Genomic DNA, 18,736 nt, shown 5'->3' on the forward strand with positions numbered 1-18,736 from the left:
CATCTCAGGGACAAAAAAGACTTCCTGCAGTTCTACTGGTGCTGCCTTTTGTGAGTCCTACCCTTGCCTGGGGTGCCTCCTTTAAGCTCTGGGCTTCAGAAGTGGGTTCTGCAGTCAACATTCTGCCAAATCCAACATGAAGCAATGTGAAGCCTTGCAAAGCCTCACCTCACAGCCTCTCCGAACCGACGCTGGATGGGGCAAAGCCTCACCATGGACTCTGTGGCCCAGGATCCAAGGTACTGTGTTCAGCTGGTCCAAGTAGGTTCCTGTAGCTGGCCCACACTCCATCGTGGTCAGCCTGAACTTTGGATTTGCACCAGTCCCTCGTGACCTGAAGTAACCTTATGAGCGCTACCTGCTACTAAGTGCTTAATTTCATTTATTTCTAACAAATTCAAGATCTTGATTTCTACTTGATAGATTTTGAATGTTTTGGTCTCGTTTTACTCCTATAAATACTATCTATTTTTCTAAACTGTTGAGGAGTCTGTTTGTGGTGTATTTACGGTGTTGTTTCATGGATTATTGCACAAATACTTTGCACATTGCCTTCTAAGTTAAACCTGCCTGCTCTGTGGCAACTACTAGGGGGTAGGCACAGGATAATTTGGGATTGTGTTGTGACTTATCCTGACTATACTTGGACAGGGTGCAGACCTTCACGAACTAGAGACCCAATTTCTAACAGCATCTATCCATTCATCATTTCTTCCACCTGCTGATATCTACAATTTCACTTTTACATTTTGTCATCTATACATTCTGTGATTCATCACTCAGTCTTTCACCATTCAGTATGTCCGTCTATCCATAGCCAAACCTATCCATCCATCTCCAAACCTATCCATCCATCTCCAAACCTTTCCATTAAACCTATCCATCCATCCATCCTACCTTTCACTCATCCATCCACTCTTCCACCCATCCATCCATCCATTTATCCATCCATGCTTTTACTCATCTGTTCTATTCACACTCCCTTTCACTCTTCCATCTGCACTTTCACTCATCTTTATTTTCACGCTTTCATCCATCCACACATCCTCCCTTTCACTCATCCATCTATGCTTTCACTCCATCCATTCATCAACACTTTCATTCCATCCAGCAATCCTCTCTTTCACTAATCCATCCACCTCTCTACCCATCCTTCCCTGCTGTCACTCATCTGTCCATCCATTCACCCTTACTTTCACTCGTCTATCCATTATTTCACTCCATCCATCCATCAACACTTTCATTCCATCCATCCATCCTCTCTTTCACTAATCCATCCACCTCTCTACCCATCCTTCCCTGCTTTCACTCATCTGTCCATCCATTCACCCTTACTTTCACTCATCTATCCATTATTTCACTCATCCTTCCATTCACCCTTTCATCCATCCATTCACCCTACCTTTCACTCATCCATCCATCCACCCACCCTTTTCTCATTCTACATCCAACCTCCTTTCACTCATCCATGCATGCTTTCTCTCACTTATCCATCCATCCATCCTTTCATCCATCTTTCTATCCATCCACCCTTTCTTTCACTCATCCATCGATTATTTCACTCATCCATGCTGTCATTCATTCATCCATGTACCCATCCATCATTTCAATCACCCATTCACCCACATGTTCACTCATAATTATCCATTCATTCTATCACTCATTCGCCTATCTCAAGTTGCAGACAGAAGAGTCCCATCAAGAACTTCAACCCTGCTGCTGTTATGGTTGGGAGTACATGACACCCCAGCATCCATCCTTTTACTCATCCATGCATCCTTTTGTTCATCTATCTATCCACTCTTTCAATTCATCCATCCAATCACTCTTTTACTCCACCCATCCATCCTTTCCCTCAGAAAACCCATCCTTTCACTCACTCATGCAGCCATACATTCTCTCATAATTAATTTCACTCATCCATCCATCCAGCCACCCTTTCATACGTCCATCCTCCCCTTCATTCATGCCATCCATTCACTTATCCATCCATACACCCTCTTTTTCACTCATTCATCTATTCTTTCACTCATCCATTCTTATATCCAATATTTTACTCATTTATCTATCCAACTACCATTCACCCTGTCACTCACCTCTCCATCTACCCTTGCACTGACTCACGCACCCATCCATCCATGCAGCCATACGTTCAGTCACTCATGCACCCACCCACCCTTTCAGGCTGTTTAAGAGTCTTTGTCTGCCAAGTTGCAGACAGAAGAGGCCCATCAAGAACTACCTGTACTAGAGATACTACCCACTTCTTACCTTTTCACAAAAATTGTATGGTGCTTTATAAGACAGTGGATGGTAGTACTACAAGGGAGTTCCAGACAGGTTTTCCCGTATGAATTTGTATATATTTGCTCTACATTTTGTATTCTGGCACTCAACTTTCGCCCCTCTCTTGATCTCTTCACAAACACTTTTTCCAATCACTTCCCTTCTCTTTACTCACCACTGAGCAACCTCATTTAATGTAAAATAACTGAATAAACATGTAGTGGCTGTTTAATTTATGATAAAGCTATGAATTGTTTTATGCATTTTTTAAACTTTTGTTAATAAATAATTTTTGGATACCAGAGAAAAGATATTCCTGTTTGAACCAATTGGTTTTTGTCCCACTTCATACCCAGGTCCTTCGGTTATTTGGGTTACCCCTTTGTTTTGTAATGGTTTTGCTCTAATCATGAAATTAACCATAGCAAAAGCTGGCAGCTTCAGCCTGTGCCACGAAGAGAAGCCCAAGCAGCACCACGGCGAGTGGAAGACCAGCAGGTAAGTTTTCTTTAAAACATTTTTTTATTTTAGACCCCTTGTACTGCCCCCTCCCCTCACGATTCCCCCTGTGTTCCCCACTGCGCAGCCCACCCTTCCCCATCACATTTATCATACATCAGCTGTTACTGACTATGACACTCTACACCACTCCATGACCTTACACCCCTCCGCTTTATACCGCTTCAAAGCCACTCCACTCCACACCACTCTCCTCTACGCCACTAACTTTTAGCCATGATGAATATCAACCCCGCTGGTGTTCACATGGCTTAAACACAAAGCCAATAGCTCTAACTTAGGCGAGGCCTATTGGCTTTGCCAACACTTGTCTGCCTTCCCCTTCTTTAACTTTTTGCATTCCTATCTTGTCTTCCTTCCATTACCTCTTTTCTCTTCTCATCCCTTTAATTCCTCATTTGTTTCTCTTGATTCCTGCTTTTTTGTTGCTTTCTTTCCTTGCTTCCCATTATTCCCTTTCTGTCATCTCTCCTTGCTTCCCTCCATCTACCCCCTTTCCCTCCTTCCTCCATCTCCTTAGTCTCAGGCACACTGAGATCTGCTGCTTGGCTGGCACAGGGCCTGGGGGCTACCAGAGCCACCAGGCCCCCTTAGCTCCTCTAAAGGCCAGACCTTCTGTCTAAAGCATTCAGGAACTTGAATGCCCTTTGCAGAGAAAGGGTTGCAACTTTCAGGCCAGAGGTGTGAGTCCTGACTGGCATGATCCATGGTGGATCGAATGCCTGTCATTGAGGAATGTGTTGGACAACCTGCCCCACAAACACCAGGAAGAAACCCTCACCAGAGAAGTGCACCAATCATTTGTGGCATGTTGCTAACAGGGCTCATTGGCTGATATTAATTCAGACAGGGAAGCGCTGCATGACTTTTTTTGAACCAGGAAGTACTAGTACATTGGATCAAGCATCTAGTTTGAAGGACTACAAAGGGGCGGTGTCTTCTGAAGTTGAAGATGGTGGAGTAGGAGTCCAGAGAAGATGGGGCTACACAGTGGAGGAGACGAGGTGGAGGAGAAAGAGGAGGAGGAGGTGGAGGAGGAGGAGGAGCAGACCAGCGGAGCCAGAGCGGTGTAGAGGCCGACGGACAGCAGGATGGACAGGGGAGAAGATGGACAGAGAGCCAGCACAGGTACGGTGAAGAGGAGCACAGAGAGGGAGCTGACCAAGGGAGACCTGAGAGATGGAGGGGGGTATAGAGGAGCAGTGAGCGGAGGAGGGTGGACAGCCTGCATCACATTTTGCGATGCAGGGCACGCTACGAAATTCATTTTATTAATTAAATTGTTTACTTACCTCCAATTATCCATATGTATGCCGGTTTTTAGCTCCCTCCACGGGCCGCGGCTGAGGGTGGATACCATAGGAGGCAGCAGTAAGAATGAAAGAGTGACTGAAGAAGACCCAACCCTCGCCAACACCAGCGTGTGTTAAGAGAGAGGCTCTGAGTCCCTGGGTGCCACTGCTCCCTAGTGTCATGGTAAGTATTGGAGGATGGGGGCATGGCCCAGCAACTGACTAGTTACTGAGCTTTGGTCCTGTTTGCAAACATGTCACTTGAAATCCCATCCTACATACATGATACATCCACACACTGAACCCCAAGCCATAACTCTGACCAGTGGGCAGCCCTGCCAAGTACCAGGCATCACAATTTTATCAAACAGTTGCTCAACCTTTGCTCCTCACCCCGCCTCCTAGATGCTTGGAGAATACACAACCCTAAGGGCAGTGACTCTACATTTTTACTCTCCACCACACTCTAGTTTTTCTTGTATTATTTCCTTGCAGATGCCTCACTTGCAAAGGCCACTTCCGATGCTAAGATCCACCCAATCCTCGTCTCAGACTATGCTGTAGTCTCAACGTCCATTTTTAACCTTTCTGACAAAGGAGGAAATCGAACCTGGCACCTAAACATTAAAATTCTAGAAAATTAACCAGACAATGTGGATCTACAAAACGAACTAGAACACTTTTTTAGGGAAAACGATCATTAGGTCAAATATCCGGTAATTCTATGGGATACGTTTAATGCGCTATAAGTGGGCAAATCATTAAATGAATGTCCCAAAAAAAAGGTGACATTAAGAGAACAATACAATCACTAGGCCATACTTTGAGCAATAAAGAGGAGGCGTTTAGACATTCTCTAACAACAAGTCCCTACTTAAAGATCTCAAGCAGTTAAAATGCATCCTTCACTCCATAGTCAGTAAAAGGGCCTACCTTGGTATACATGGCAAAAAATCTAGACAATTCATACTCCGCAAGAGAGCTGGCAAAATGCTTGTTACCACTCTCAAATGTAACAAACTCAACAGCCAAACTACTCATATTAAAGCCCAAGACTTTTCTAAAAACATTTAAACCAAAGAGATTCTTGAGGTCTTTACAGAATTTTATAGGAAGTTTTACACCCCGCAATCATTATGCAATAAAACGAAGTGCCTAAAATTCCTCAATTCTCTCCCTATTGCCTTAGTTTCCGAAGATGGTAGAGTACGCTTGAATCAGCCAATAGAAATGGAAGATATTGTTAAGGCAATAAAATCTATTCATTCAGGAAAGGCAGCAGGACCCGACAGCTTACCCATTGTTTTTTTATACAACCTTAACATCCTAAAAATACCTTTGAGCACTTTGTTCTACATGGCAAGATCTCTGGCACAGCCTCCGAAGCTACAACAGTGATCGCTCACAAAGAGGGCTAAGATCACTCTGACCCCAAGAATGTTCGTCCTATTTCTCTTCTTAATATGGAAGCTACAATGTTTGTCAAAATCCTGGCCAACAGGCTAGAAAACTGCAAACCCAAACTTATTCATAACTCCCAAATGGGGTTTGTCAAAGGGCGTCTTGCCAGAGACAGAATTCCTACATTCTGCCATCTAATTGAAAAGGTCCTTCTTTCCTCACTCCCGAAAGCGGTGATCGCACTCGATGCCGAAAAGCTTTCGATAAAGTGTCCTGGTTTTTTCTCCATGCTGTGCTCGTATCCCATAAACCTACCAACTCATTTATTAAGACTATGTTGGCCCTCTACGCGAATCCCAAAGCAAATATCAGGATTAACGGCACCTCCACATATTTTGATCTACACCAAGTTACAAAACAGGGATGTCCGCTCTCCCCTTTGCTCTTTTTACTTAATATTGATCCCTTATATCATCTATAGGTTCTGTGTGGTCTCTGGATACAACTTAAATAGGGACAAAATGGAGCTATTTCCAGTAGCGGCTCCTTTAGGGAGTGCTGCCGGGAGGTGACGCAGGGCAGGGTGGGTGGTAGTAAACTCCGGATTATGGCTAAATGGAGGTAAGTATACAAAGAAATGAAATGAATTTTGTGGCGCGCGCTGCATAGCCAAATGCAGCGCGTGCAATGAAATTTGTTTTATTTATTTATTTGTATATTTCCCTCAGTTCTGCCATAATCCGGAGTTTACTACCACCCACCCTGCCCTGCGTCACCTCCCGGTGCACGTTTTTTTTTATCTGACCCACAACCATCACAGATTTTGATTTTACATACCAAATGGGACAAACATTTTGACACAGAGATATTTGACCACATCACTGTCGATAACTGGCTTAAGGCTGGCAAACTCTCTCTATGCAATAAAATGTGTCCCTCTCTTAAAAAGTCCAAATTCTTTACATTTAATCTCCTGCATTGCATGGATCCCATCCAAACTGCATAGATTAAACTTGTGAGACGACAATAAATGCTGGATTTGCAACCCAGAGCCAGGCTCACACCGGCGCATGTTTTTTGAATGTCAAAATCTTGGCTCATACTGGATACCGATAAAACAAGCATTTGCAATGCAATGGTCTCGGCATCATTAAAGGTAGAGCTATTGGCATTGCTCATGACATTTTTTTTTCTTTAAATCAAAAATAAATGGCATTGTCATTAACATTGCCAATACACAGCACTCTGCACTCAACAGCACACAATGCTCTGCACACTCACTCTGCACTCACTGCTCTGCACACTCACTCTGCACTCACTGCTCTGCACACTCACTCTGCACTCACTGCTCTGCACACTCACTCTGCACTCACTACTCTGCACACTCACTCTGCACTCACTACTCTGCACACTCACTACTCACTACTCTGCACTCACTACTCACGACTCTGCACTCACTACTCACTACTCTGCACTCACTACTCACTACTCTGCACTCACTACTCACTACTCTGCACTCACTACTCTGCACACTCACTACTCACTACTCTGCACACTCACTCTGCACACTCTCTCTGTACTCACTACTCTGCACACTCACTACTCACTACTCTGCACTCACTACTCACTACTCTGCATTACCACTCTGCACTCACTACTCTACATTACCACTCTGCACTCACTATGCACTCACTACTCTGCACTCACTACTCTGCACACTCTCTCTGCACTCACTACTCTGCACACTCACTACTCACTACTCTGCACTCACTACTCTGCACTCACTACTCACTACTCTGCACTCACTACTCACTACTCTGCACTCACTACTCACTACTCTGCACTCACTACTCTGCACACTCACTACTCACTACTCACTACTCTGCACTCACTACTCTGCACTCACTACTCACTACTCTGCGCTCACTACTCACCACTCACCACTTACTACTCACTACTCTGCACTCACTACTCACCACTCACCACTTACTACTCACTACTCTGCACTCACTACTCTGCACTCACTACTCTGCACTCTGCACTCACTACTCTGCACTCACTACTCTGCACTCTGCACTCACTACTCACTACTCTGCACTCTGCACTCACTACTCTGCACTCACTACTCTGCACTCACTACTCTGCACTCACTACTCTGCACTCACTACTCTGCACTCTGCACTCACTACTCTGCACTCACTACTCTGCACTCAGCACTTACTACTCTGCACTCACTACTCTGCACTCAGCACTTACTACTCTGCACTCACTACTCTGCACTCAGCACTTACTACTCTGCACTCACTACTCTGCACTCACTACTCTGCACTCACTACTCTGCATTACCACTCTGCACTCACTACTCACTACTCTGCATTACCACTCTGCACTCACTACTCACTACTCTGCATTACCACTCTGCACTCACTACTCTGCACTCACTACTCTGCACTCACTACTCTGCACTCAGCACTCTGCACTCAGCACTCTGCACTCAGCACTCTGCACTCAGCACTCTGCACTCACTACTCTGCACTCACTACTCTGCATTACCACTCACTACTCTGCATTACCACTCTGCATTACCACTCTGCACTCACTACTCTGCACTCACTACTCTGCACTCACTACTCTGCACTCTGCACTCTGCACTCACTACTCTGCACTCTGCACTCTGCACTCTGCACTCTGCACTCTGCACTCACTACTCTGCACTCACTACTCTACACTCACTACTCTGCACTCACTACTCTGCACTCACTACTCTGCACTCACTACTCTGCACTCACTACTCTGCACTCTGCACTCTGCACTCACTACTCTGCACTCACTACTCTGCACTCACTACTCTGCACTCACTACTCTGCACTCAGCACTTACTACTCTGCACTCACTACTCTGCACTCAGCACTTACTACTCTGCACTCACTACTCTGCACTCACTACTCTGCACTCACTACTCTGCACTCACTACTCTGCATTACCACTCACTACTCACTACTCTGCATTACCACTCTGCACTCACTACTCTGCACTCACTACTCTGCACTCACTACTCTGCACTCACTACTCTGCACTCACTACTCTGCACTCAGCACTCTGCACTCTGCACTCACTACTCTGCACTCACTACTCTGCACTCACTACTCTGCACTCTGCACTCTGCACTCACTACTCTGCACTCACTACTCTGCACTCACTACTCTGCACTCACTACTCTGCACTCACTACTCTGCACTCACTACTCTGCATTACCACTCACTACTCCGCATTAACCACTCTGCATTACCACTCTGCACTCACTCTGCACTCACTACTCTGCACTCACTACTCTGCACTCACTATTCTGCACTCACTACTCTGCACTCTGCACTCACTACTCTGCACTCACTACTCTGCACTCACTACTCTGCACTCAGCACTCTGCACTCAGCACTCTGCACTCACTACTCTGCACTCACTACTCTGCACTCACTACTCTGCACTCACTACTCTGCACTCACTACTCACTACTCTGCATTACCACTCTGCACTCACTCTGCACTCACTACTCTGCACTCACTACTCTGCACTCACTACTCTGCACTCACTACTCTGCACTCAGCACTCACTACTCAGCACTCACTACTCAGCACTGACTACTCTGCACTCACTACTCTGCATTACCACTCTGCACTCACTACTCACTACTCTGCATTACCACTCTGCACTCACTCTGCACTCATTTAATAGGTCTCACCGTTTTCTGCATACTTTTGTGAGAGACTGTTCTATTTCCTTGTCACTATTTCGTTCCATACTTCGTCTTTTGTTTGTAAAATTCTGGTACATTTCCTGTTTGTCTCCAATGCCGTCGTTTTGTTTAGTCTGCAAATTCTTCTTTCAAAGAGATCTTTTAAAAGTTTACATCATAAAAACGTCTCGCAAAACATAATTTCAGGCCGCCTGTCACATTACACAGTAGGAGGCACTTTAAATATAGAATTGAGTATGCCCCCGGAATGCCGCCGCGGCCGCCCCGGAAGTCAGGCACGGTCGCCTGTGACGGGGGCGGGGCCACGTCCAGACCGGAAGAGGAGGCAGGCGGAGTGAAATGCGTCTCGCGCCCGGTGCTCCTGTGAGCGGTGTGGAGCCCCGGGGCCGCGCCAGCAGGAGGTTGGGCGCCGCGTGCTGAGCAGAGTCCCCGACATTGGCCAGGTAAGTTCAAAAAAAGGCTGGGGGGGCTTGGTGCACTTGTGTGTGTGTGTGCGTGTATGCTCCTGTGTGTATGTATGCGTGCGACGGTGACGGCGGGGGACGGAGGGAGGGAGGGGGGGCCTCGGTGCACTTGTGTGTGTGTGTGCGCGCGTGTGTGTATGTGTCAGGGGGGGTGTCTCTGTATGTATGTATGTGCGTGCATGGGCGCTTGTGTGTGTGTATGCGCATGCGTGTGTGGTGCTTGCGCTTCCCAGGAGACAGCGCCTGGCCACAGCGCGCGTTCCAGTTACAAATCGCCTCTGTTGGACAGGCCACGTGAAGGGCTTGCTCCCTCCCCGCACGACCGGGCCCGAGCCCGGCTCTTCAGGTGTGACACGCAACAACCACCCGTTTCCCGTCTCATATGGGACCCCTGCCCCTGGACATCTCCACATCATGGACCCGAATCACTACCGGCCCCCTCGCCCGGCTTGGGCGCTATCTTGGACACAGCACCACGAGGCCGCGTGGCCTCCGATCGACCCTAACCCTGGGCCTGGCCAGGCCCCGACATCCCGGCACCACCGTCCACCAGGAGGTGAGCGGACTACTTGGCAGGTCAATGGGAGAAAGAGGTGTCGATGGCTCTCCCCCGCCAGGTGCCGATCGCCCCAGCTCCCCCGGGCACTGGCTCCACCCCCCTGCTGGGTGTCTGGACTCCCTCATCCCGGACCTCCCGACCTCCAAGTGCGAGGGTCTGGACATCAAAGGGGGCCAGACCTATAACTGGGGCAGCTCCAGAGCAGGAAGACAGTTGTATCCTGGAGTCGAGAGACGCAGTGAAGAACTCATCCTTGACGGACTACTGGCGCTGCCGTAGTCCTGCCTTGCGAACTATTGTCCTGCCTGCTGGCGCTGCCGCAACCTTCTGAAACCTTTATCGTCGTCGGGACCTGCTGGCGTGGCCGCGGACCGTTTGTAACCACCACCTTCATGGGGACCTGCTGGCTCCGCCGCGGACCGTCGCTACCTTCAACCATCCCGGGACCTGCTGGCTCCGCCGCGGCCCGATCATCTAGAACGCCGAGCTCGAGGATTGTGAGCTATTTCATCTACCAGATTGGTAACAAGACTGTCCCGCTACCCTTTTCCCAATCAAGAGACTAGAACCGAGGGGACCCCTGAGTCCAGACCTCCTTGTACCATTTCACCGTACTTAAAGAATTGCTTATAAAGAACGTTAAACCTTATCTTTGTGTGGTGTACGTCTGTGGGGGGGAAGTTACTTGTCTGTACGATCGCTGGAGACGGCTCTCCCTGAGACCTTCCCCTTATTCTCGGCCGACCCTCCCGGTCCGTCTAACATTGGTGGCAGCGGCGGGATCCGAATCAACGCGTAATCGTACAGAGAGTAGCTCACCCCACGACGAAACCACAATGACAACCAAAGAGAGCGGATCCACCGAGAAATTCCAGATGGAGAAATTGGAAGAGTACAGCCATCGTGAGTTGAAACAACTCTGCATTGAACTAGGTATCGCTACCACCGGTCTGAGTACTAAGGACGATTTCAAGCACGCCATTGAGTCATGGGCGGAAACCGGGGCCGTCAGACCCCCGGACCAAAATGTCGCAGCAGCAGAGAAAAACACCACGGCTCCCGAGGAGCGAAGAACGGGTCTTTCGCAAAACGAAATCCAAGAACGAGAGAAAAACAGACTACATGAACTAGAAATGGCCCGGCTCAAAATGGATGGCGAACTCAAATTAGCCGAACAAAAACTGAACCTAGAACATCTACGGCTCCGAGAAGAAAGGGAAGAAAAACAGAGACAAAGAGAGCTCGAAGAGAAGAGACTGGCGTATGAACACGAGCGCAAACTAGCAGAGATAGAATTACGTAAGCAGAACAAAGAGTTAGGGGTGCCCGAGCAACCGCGCACCCCGGGAGCAACAGAAAAGAAAGTACACATCCCCAAGGATGTCGTTCGAGAATATTTCCGAGATGACGACATACAGCAGTGGTTCAAGGCCTACGAGATCGCTATGACCTCCCACCGGATCGATCGAAGCGACTGGGGAGCCGGTCTATGGGGGAGGTTCGTCAATGAGGGCCGCGATGCCCTGTTACAGCTCCCAGACCATCTGATGACCTCCTATGACCACATGAAAGCTACCCTCCTCACCCGCTATGGGCTCACACCCGAAATGTACCGCCAGAGGTTCCGAGACTGCACCCGGATCCCGGGTACAACTTGGGTGGAGTACGTGAACTATTTCAGCCGAGCTTTCGAGGGTTGGATCAAGGGGAGCAATGTAACGACCTACGAGCAACTCTTCAATCTCATGGTATGGGAGCATCTATCTAACAATTGCTTCGTCGAGCTCAGGCAGCACCTCCTCGACAGTAAATTGACTGATCCACGACATCTCGCCGCCGAGGCTGACCGGTGGGAAATCACCCGAGTGGGCCGAAATGGGTCACATGAACAGAACCGGAACCACCCAGGTCAGCACCGTCCCCGAGGAGGAGGAGGGGGCCAGGGACGAGGAAGAGACAACGCCCCGGCCGCTCCCGCTGCCAACACACCACCCCCGTCCAACCGGGGCAACACCCCGGCGCGCCCGGGGTACAGAGCCAATGTCACGTGTCACCGATGCCAGCGAGTCGGCCACTACGCAAATGACCCGAATTGTCCACAGAGCCAGACTCCGAGACCCCGCCAGATGGCTGCCGCCGCCCTGGGGGAAGAACAAATCTCCGAAGAACACGAGGAACGTGAGCAAGAACACCAAGAATGGGAACCCGCCGCCATGGTTCTAGCGTGCCTAGGGGGAAAAGACATGGTCCCGCGGGCCCCCCTACCCGCCAACACCCGGAAGTACAGTCAGTGGGTGAACATTAATGGACGCAGGGCCGAAGCCCTACGTGACACCGGGGCCAGTGTGACAGCCGTCCGCTGTCACCTGGTGACCCCAGAACAGATCCTGCCGAACGTTCTCTGCCCTGTCCGTTCAGCCGACAATTCGGAGAGTCTATGTCGGATGGCCTGCGTCCCCTTCGAGTGGGGAGGAGTCTCCGGCATGTTGAAGGTGACGGTCCGAGATGATGCCCCCGTAGACTGCCTCCTGGGAAATGATCTGGAGAGTTCCCCGTGGGCCGCCGTAGAGAGAAGACAGCACCTGGGGATGTTGGGCCTCCCGGACTGGGCGTGCGTAACCACCCGGTCCATGGCCGCCCGTGCCATCCCCCGACCCGAAGAACCTGAATGGCCGGCACCTCCTCCCCCGGTCGCTCCAGTAGAAGACACCGACTGTGCCGACCCCCCAGAGCAAACCCCCGAAGGGCTCGCCCAGCTCCAGGACCTTCCCGACCTGGCTCAGTGGCGTCAGGAAGGGGGGCCCACCCAAGAACAGTTTTGTCAAGAGCAGAAGACCTGTCCCTCCCTCGAGGGACTCCGCCAACAAGCCCTCGCCCAGAGCGCGGGGGATACCTCCGGAACCCATTGGGTCTATTGGGACAATGACCTGTTGTACAGCGAACAGAGAATCGCGGAGTTAGGGGCCAGTCGAGTGCTAGTGGTGCCCCTCCGCTTTAGAGACTTTTTGCTAAACCTGGCCCACGATGTCCCCCTGGCTGGTCACCTGGGTCAGGACAAAACATACAGTCGCCTGGTGACCCACTTTCTCTGGCCCAAGATGAGGAACGACGTACTCCAGCACTGCCGGTCTTGCCCCACGTGCCAGGCCAGCGGGAAGAGCGGCCGCAAGCTTAAAGCACCTCTGCAACCTTTCCCAGTGGTCACCACCCCGTTCGAGAGGGTGGGAATAGACATTGTGGGGCCCCTGGACCCCCGTACAGCACAAGGACATCGGTTCATCCTGGTACTGGTGGACCACGCCACCCGCTACCCCAAGGCTGTTCCCCTGCGAACTGTGACAGCCCCGGTGGTTGGCCGGGCCTTGATGGGGATCTTCTCCCGGGTGGGCTTCCCCCGAGAAGTCGTCAGCGACAGAGGCACAAACTTTATTTCAAAATACATGAAATCCCTCTGGCAACAGTGTGGGGTCACCTACCGATTCACGACCCCCTATCACCCTCAAGGAAACGGACTAGTTGAGCGGTTCAACCGCACGCTCAAAGGGATGATTGGGGGGTTGGAAGAGCCCCTCCGTCGCCAGTGGGATGTGCTACTGCCGTGCCTCCTCTTTGCCTATCGAGAAGTCCCCCAGAAGTCCCTCGGCTTCAGCCCGTTCGAACTCTTATATGGACACCCGGTGCGAGGGCCGCTCAGCCTAGTCAAAGAAGGTTGAGAAATGCCCCCTCTGAAGAACCCTCCAGATGTTTTCAAGTACCTCCTAACCCTACGCAACCAGACCAGACGGTTCAGAGAAATGGCTAAAGCAAACTTGGAGGCCAGTCAGGAAGACATGAAAAGGTGGTACGATCAAAATGCCTCCTCCATCGAATTTGAACCCGGCCAACAGGTATGGGTGATGTCTCCCACCGAACCATGCGCCCTGCAAGACAAATGGACAGGGCCCTTCAAAGAGGTCGAGCACAAGAGCCCTGTCACCTATCTCATCGATATGGAATCTTCACGGAACCCCCTCAGGGTCCTCCACGCCAATAGACTAAAGCCCCACTTTGTGCGCTCGGAGCTCAGCCTCCTGATGGCAACAGACAGCGGAGCCGAAGAGGATTCCGAGCCACTCCCTGATCTCCTACGGACACGAGAGAAGGACGGCTCCGTGGACGGGGTCCGACTCTCGGAGGCCCTCACCCTGGAACAGCGTCAAGGCTGCCGAGACCTCCTACTGCAGTTCGCCGCTCTGTTCTCCCTCACCCCAGGGGTCACCCCTTGGTGCTCACATGATGTAGACACTGGAGACAGTCCCCCTATCCGACATCGGGCCTACCGTGTACCAGACCGGGTACGGGCCTGCATCCAAGAGGAGGTGTCCAAGATGCTCACACTCGGGGTCATCGAGCCCTCAGACAGCCCCTGGGCCAGCCCAGTGGTACTGGTCCCCAAAGCGGCCGCCCCCGGCACCACTCCTGAGCTCCGGTTCTGCGTCGACTACCGGGGCCTGAATGCGGTCACCAGAACCGACGCACATCCCATTCCCCGAGCAGATGAACTAATCGACCGCATGGGAGCTGCCCGCTACCTCAGCATCTTCGACCTGACAGCGGGCTACTGGCAGATCGGTCTCACACCCCGGGCCCAAGAACGATCTGCCTTCTCCACCCCTGATGGCCACTACCACTTCAAGGTCATGCCATTCGGCATGAAGAATGCTCCAGCAACATTCCAGCGGCTAGTAAATCAGGTCCTGGCGGGACTCGAAGAATTCAGCGCCGCCTATCTGGACGATATCGCTGTGTACAGCCGCCACTGGTCCGACCACCTCAACCACCTCCGAGAGGTTCTGCAGGCCCTCCAACGAGCCGGCCTCACGATCAAGGCCAGCAAATGTCAAATTGGCCAGGGGTCCGTGACCTACCTCGGGCATCAGGTGGGAAGCGGTCTGGTGGCCCCGCTGCTACTCAAAATCGCTGCCATCCAGTCGTGGCAGCCCCCCATCACCCAGACCGAGGTCCGCGCCTTCTTGGGACTCACAGGCTACTACCGGCGGTTCGTGAGGGACTATGGCAGCATTGTGGGGCCCCTCACGGAACTCACATCCAAAAACCAACCAAAGAAGGTCAACTGGACCCCAGACTGTCAAGCGGCCTTCGAGAAGCTGAAGGCCGCCATGTGCTCCGCCCCTGTGCTCCAGGCCCCCGACTACAGTCGGGAATTTATCGTCCAAACGGACGCCTCCGACCATGGCATTGGGGCAGTCCTGTCCCAGCTGAACCCCGAAGGACTTGACCAACCTGTGGCCTTCATCAGCAGACGTCTCCTGGCCCGAGAGCAACGCTGGAGCACCATCGAGAGGGAGGCCTTCGCAGTGGTGTGGGCCCTCAAAAAGCTCCGGCCTTACCTCTTCGGTACCCACTTCCGGGTGCAGACAGATCATCGGCCCCTGCAGTGGCTAATGCAGATGCGGGGGGAAAACCCAAAACTATTGCGTTGGTCCATCTCCCTGCAGGGGATGGACTTCACCGTGGAACATCGACCTGGCCAAGACCACGCCAACGCAGATGGCCTGTCACGCTTTTTCCGCCTCGACGAGGAGAGTCCCCAAGAGGATGGGTGACTCTCCCCGCCTTCAGCTGGGGGGGACGCATGTTGGACAGGCCACGTGAAGGGCTTGCTCCCTCCCCGCACGACCGGGCCCGAGCCCGGCTCTTCAGGTGTGACACGCAACAACCACCCGTTTCCCGTCTCACATAGGACCCCTGCCCCTGGACATCTCCACATCATGGACCCGAATCACTACCGGCCCCCTCGCCCGGCTTGGGCGCCATCTTGGACACAGCACCACGAGGCCGCGTGGCCTCCGATCGACCCTAACCCTGGGCCTGGCCAGGCCCCGACATCCCGGCACCACCATCCACCAGGAGGTGAGCGGACTACTTGGCAGGTCAATGGGAGAAAGAGGTGTCGATGGCTCTCCCCCGCCAGGTGCCGATCGCCCCAGCTCCCCCGGGCACTGGCTCCACCCCCCTGCTGGGTGTCTGGACTCCCTCATCCCGGACCTCCCGACCTCCAAGTGCGAGGGTCCGGACATCAAAGGGGGCCAGACCTATAACTGGGGCAGCTCCAGAGCAGGAAGACAGTTGTATCCTGGAGTCGAGAGACGCAGTGAAGAACTCATCCTTGACGGACTACTGGCGCTGCCGTAGTCCTGCCTTGCGAACTATTGTCCTGCCTGCTGGCGCTGCCGCAACCTTCTGAAACCTTTATCGTCGTCGGGACCTGCTGGCGTGGCCGCGGACCGTTTGTAACCACCACCTTCATCGGGACCTGCTGGCTCCGCCGCGGACCGTCGCTACCTTCAACCATCCCGGGACCTGCTGGCTCCGCCGCTGCCCGATCATCTAGAACGCCGAGCTCGAGGATTGTGAGCTATTTCATCTACCAGATTGGTAACAAGACTGTCCCGCTACCCTTTTCCCAATCAAGAGACTAGAACCGAGGGGACCCCTGAGTCCAGACCTCCTTGTACCATTTCACCGTACTTAAAGAATTGCTTATAAAGAACGTTAAACCTTATCTTTGTGTGGTGTACGTCTGTGGGGGGGAAGTTACTTGTCTGTACGATCGCTGGAGACGGCTCTCCCCGGAGACCTCTCCCCTTATTCTCGGCCGACCCTCCCGGTCCGTCTAACAGCCTCGAAGGATGCGCGTGGCCGACACTGTCTCCTGGGAAGCATAGTCGCTGACAAAAGATCTCGGCGGAGACGCGCTTCCGCGCGTTGAGCCGAGACCTAAAAACAGTTGTCTGCTATACTTAACATGCCCACAACTTAAACCTTTCCCATCGTAGCACTGGATCCCTGGACTTCAATGACCTCTTTGACCCTAGAAGACAACTCTATGGCACTGCTAGACCTTCTCCTGACCATTGAATTAAAAGTCATTCTTTCCCTATGGAAACCATACAACCATTTTTCACATCAAACAATGTCGGCATGGATCACATATCTTCAAGGGGCATATAGCTTACAGTCCAAAAACCAGTCCATGCCCCAATCTCCAGTGCAGTATGGCAATCCCTAGATAAATACATAGAACTTAGGCCTACATGCAGCAAAGCAAAAACCGGTTGCAAACGGACAGATTCTCAGAATCTGCCCCTTTTCGACCGGTATTTTTACATTTGGGATGCATCATCCCAAATGCAAAAATCGCAATTTAAGTAATCCCTAAATTGTGATTACTTGAATTGCGATAGCATTTAAGGAATCTCAAATTGAGATTCCTTAAATGCAACGCATTAAAGGAAATAATTTGCGATTTCGCTAATAGGGGGAGCAAATTACCATGAATTTGAACTTCATGGTAATTTGCAAAAACATTGAGAAATGCACTAAAGTTCTATTTAACACGCACACATGCCCCTGGGGCAGGTGTGTATGCAAATGTACTCATAAGCAGATTTCAGGGGTGCAACAGGGTATTCTTTTGACACCTTGGCACCCTTGAAATTGTATTCTCAGTTTGCGTTTCTTTAATTGAGAATCGCAAATTGAGAATGTCTTTCCATTCATTGCTACATAGGCCCATAGGAATGAATGGGGAGGTATTCCTTAATTGCGTCTCGCAATTTGCAAGTCACAATTAAAGAATGTTTAGAAATCGCGATTTTTTAAGCGATTTCTACATGCATAGCCGTTTACTATTCCTTATTAGCAAATCCTTATTTTTCGCTAATAAGGAATCGCAAATGGCATTCGTTGATGCTTGTGCCAGTTTATTCTTAAGGCCTTGAAGCACAGCCTATAACAGGTTCTTAAACCTGAACACCCACTCACTCCTAAATAGCAGATTTCCCACCCAACCTCCTACCCCACGAGTTTCTGTTCACATTTGCTTTCTCTTGACTACTAAAATGATACATCACTATGATACACGCCTCGGAAATATATACACTTGTTAGATATTAAGCATAGAAGTTACAACAGCTCTGTCCCAATCTGCCTACGTAATCTTCTTGGTTTACTGCAAAGGATGTTTGCAATGTGGGTACCCAGACCCAGCAGTGCTTTCATCCTTGTGACTTGTATATCATATCTCCAGCTTGATTGATTTGTTTTCCAAACTGTCACTGATCTAGTAGTTATAAGTGTATGCAAATCAACAGCACTTTGCATGTAATCTGTATATCATGTGTCTGGCATTACTGACAACCTTTTTCCGTAACACAATGATATCTGACTGTATGCTTCTTTATTTTCTTAAAACAAAAAACTTTGGAATAAAAAAAATAGAAATAGACTGAAAGACTACTGGGGTCACTTGAGAACATACCTTACCAGCAATAATAAGGCTCCACCAGCTTCCTAAGACTGATTGCACAACTCTGCTTTTGTAATGCTGACAGTCATTAGAGTGTGTGCTTCTGAGGATACTTGGGATGTTTCTAGTGATAACACTAGATATACAGAT

The sequence above is a fragment of the Lissotriton vulgaris genome, chromosome 11 (assembly GCF_964263255.1).
Source record: "Lissotriton vulgaris chromosome 11, aLisVul1.2, whole genome shotgun sequence".
Taxonomy (NCBI): domain Eukaryota; kingdom Metazoa; phylum Chordata; class Amphibia; order Caudata; family Salamandridae; genus Lissotriton; species Lissotriton vulgaris.